The sequence below is a fragment of the Pteropus vampyrus genome, unplaced genomic scaffold (assembly GCF_000151845.1).
Source record: "Pteropus vampyrus isolate Shadow unplaced genomic scaffold, Pvam_2.0 Scaffold117, whole genome shotgun sequence".
Lineage (NCBI taxonomy): Eukaryota > Metazoa > Chordata > Mammalia > Chiroptera > Pteropodidae > Pteropus > Pteropus vampyrus.
Genome location: NW_011888898.1, coordinates 243557 through 246789, shown reverse-complemented (window position 1 = coordinate 246789; position 3233 = coordinate 243557). Strand labels below are relative to the sequence as shown.

The 3233-nt window shown below is 42.5% G+C and overlaps 1 long non-coding RNA gene across 1 annotated transcript in view; it reads left to right on the top strand.

The window, feature by feature from the left end:
- Window positions 1-417: 417 nt before the first annotated feature.
- LOC111743636 overlaps window positions 418-3233 on the top strand; it is a 19945-nt gene continuing 17129 nt past the window's right edge. The window contains exon 1 of the long non-coding RNA XR_002781808.1: window positions 418-1005. This is a non-coding gene — a long non-coding RNA (uncharacterized LOC111743636). The remainder of the gene's footprint in view (window positions 1006-3233) is intronic.

Genomic DNA, 3233 nt, shown 5'->3' with positions numbered 1-3233 from the left:
AATAACTAATCAACTTCATTTTGATTAGTGTGTGCATGCAATATCTTTTCCCATGCTTTTATTTTTATCTTTTTGTATGCTTATATTTAAGGTCTGCCTCTTGAAAGAATATAATTGTTGTTTTTTGTCATATAATATGACAATCTGTCTTTTCGTTGGAGTATTTTGTCCATTTATATTTAATGTAATTACTAACCAATTACTAACACAATACTAATGCATTATTAGCTGTTTTCAATTAGTTTCATCTGTTATGAGCTCTCTTTTCTCTCCTTTATGATTTTTTTTAGGTCAGTCTATTGTCCTTTCTATTAGCTTATTATTTTTACATTTCTTTCCTCTTAAAATTACCTTATAGAGTACAAGTATGATCTTAAATTAATGAAAGCCAATAAAATTAGTGTTTTTACTACTGCTCAACAATGCAAGGAACTTAGGATACGGTCGACTTCCTTTTCTTCTTGCCTCCATTTTGTGGCATTGCTGTCACATATTTTAATTACACATATATTTTAAACCCCACTAGACATTATTATTATCTTGTAATACCGTCAATATTTATCGAAATTTCCTAACACATTCACCCTTCTGCTGCTCTTCATTCTTTCCTAAATTTTTCTTGTTCCATCTGAGATCATGTTCTTCCTCTCTAAAGAACGTTCTTTAGCGTTTTGTTTAGTTCGAGTCTGTTAGTAATGTTTCCGGTTGTCTGAAATGTACTTATTTCATCTTTGATTCTGATAGATATTTTTTACTGAGTGTGGAATTATAGGTTGGATGTGATTTTCTTTCATTCCCCTCCCTTTTTTTTTTCCTGGCTTTCATCCGTTCTGCTGAAAAGTCCACTGCCACTCTGCCTGTTCTCCAGTGAAGCGAAGCATCGTGTCTCTGTTCCATGAGGCCTTTAGACCGATTCGTTTCATCTAGCTTTTGCTGTCGTTCCCCGTAGGCAAGATGGTCTGAAATCAGCTATATGGCCAGTTTTCCAGAGAAAAGATTTACATAGTAAGTGATTTTGGTTTTCTCCACAAGATTAACATGGTCTAGGGCCAAAGAAAAGGAATAGAGGATAGAATGGCACTTTCTGAAAGTAAGTGGCCCCGAACGTCAGACAGGGTGATCTCCGGTATCGCATTTTATATCTCTCTTCATTGCGTCGTGCTTCCCTGAAGAAACCGAGATTCAGAGAGATTAACCGACTTGTCCAGTCTCACACAGCTAGTGCGCTTACTGAGGTTTGAATTCACACCAGTGGACTCCAGAGCTCACGCTTTTAACCACTAAACTTCACTCAAATCCAGAGTATTCAAACTTCTCTGATAATAAAACATAATAAGGGTTCAATCTTGAATCTAAATACACATATTCATAATCTAAACTAGCCTTTCGGTAATTAATATTGACCATATTATCTATAAGACATCATGAGATATCCTATTCCATCTCATCTCATCTTATATGTTAGATTAATGGGTTGGTCCCCAGTTCCAGATAAAAATCTCTGCTAACGACAATGACCTACTCTAAGGATTAATCGAGCGCATGGCTCTGGTTTGCCAGAGAAAGCTCAGAAAGTGAGAAGGAGAGGCAAAAGAAGCCACTTACTGTCTTTCAGGGAATTTAAGGATACAACTTAGGCTCACCCACTTAGGAGTCTCACGGTAGGCAGCCTCCTGTAGGGACTCTAACTTGGCATTGAAAAAGCAGGAAAGTCATTTCGCCTGTTTGGGGGCCCGTCTTAGTACAGGGGCAGAGTAGGGACTCAGCAAATGTTTGCCGCCTGAGTCAAATAAAGGGTCAGATGAGAACTGACCCTTCTCGGCTCTAATTTTCTCTATTAAGCCACAGAATGAAGAAGGCTGTGAATTTCCTTCTGGGTCAGTCTCAACAGAAGAATATCCTAGAACGGTCATTTTTTCCAGAATTGCTCTCTTAGGCCGCTGTGACACTGAAGGATTAAAGAAAAATGTCCCCTCCCCTCATTTCCATAACTTCCTGTCCTGTCTTGTGGTTGACTTAAAACATTTTCGACTCCCGCCTCCCTCTTTCTCACCATTCCTTCCCCGCGGTTGAAGAGGTTAAACATTTTCAAAGGAAATGATTAAGCAAATCCAGAAATCTTGGCGAGGGGACCTGATTTTTCAAGGCCCTGGATTTTGAGAGCTGAAGAAATCTGTATGATGAAGGGTTTGCACATGAGTTTTTAGCCTTAGTCAGGACTGGTGGTGCATAATTTCCTGTTTTTGTATCCTCAGAACTGCTAAGCTACTTGTGAACAACCGGGCCGGCCAGAGGAGGGCGGGGGTGGGGGCTGTGGAGAGAGGGTTGGGAGCCAAGAAAGGAGGAGAAGGCCGTTCCTCCTTCAGCTCTGGCAGAACTTCTGTGAAAGTGGAAAGAATTTTTTTTTTTTTTTAAAGCAATGAAGTAGAGACTAGAGGCAGATTCTAGACATCGGAGTTGGGGGTTTGGGGTGGTGAAGAGGAGAAGAAACAAGTCTGAACAGGAATTTTAATGGGCCGCCAGATAGTCAAAGAGGAGTTGAATCTCCAAATGTTCCGATAGGCACGAACATTTATTAGGCACTTACTGTGTGCCGGGCACAGTGCTAACCGCCTCGCGTGGAACGTATCATTAAGTCTCCATAGCAACCCCAGGAGGTAGATGCCACGATCGCCTCCATTGTATGGATGTAAAAGCAAAGCTTGAAGATGTTAGGTGATTTGGGACTCCGGCCAAGGCCTTTTCAACCAAGAGCTCGTGTTCCTAACCACTCTCTGTTCTGAAGATAAAGGAGTTGACAGGGTTGTCACTGGTACCATAATATACATGTTCGTTTGTTTAGATCCAGGGTGGGGATGGGACCCCCCTCAAAGTTGCCCCCCGATTTTCTTTTCTCTCGAAGCAGGGCTTCCGAATGTGCTCTTAGCGCCTCTTTCCATGTCTTCCTTCAGACTGCATTACCCGGATTCCCTTGCCAACTGGCTTCTGGTTAGGTTCAGCCAGGGAAGGCACTGGCAACAAGATGTTTCCTGCATCCTCTCATTAGCAGAAAGCCAGTGCTTCAGGAGAGGCCCCTCTGGTCCCAGCTGCCCTCAGGCCGCCTCCCCACCCCCACACGGTGAGTCTCACAGGGGTCCCTGGCTCTGGTGCCTCTTCCTTGTCTGTCTGGCCCTAATGGTGGCTGTGGCTTCTTTCTGGGTCTAATCTCTGCATGGCTTCCTCGTCACACGTTT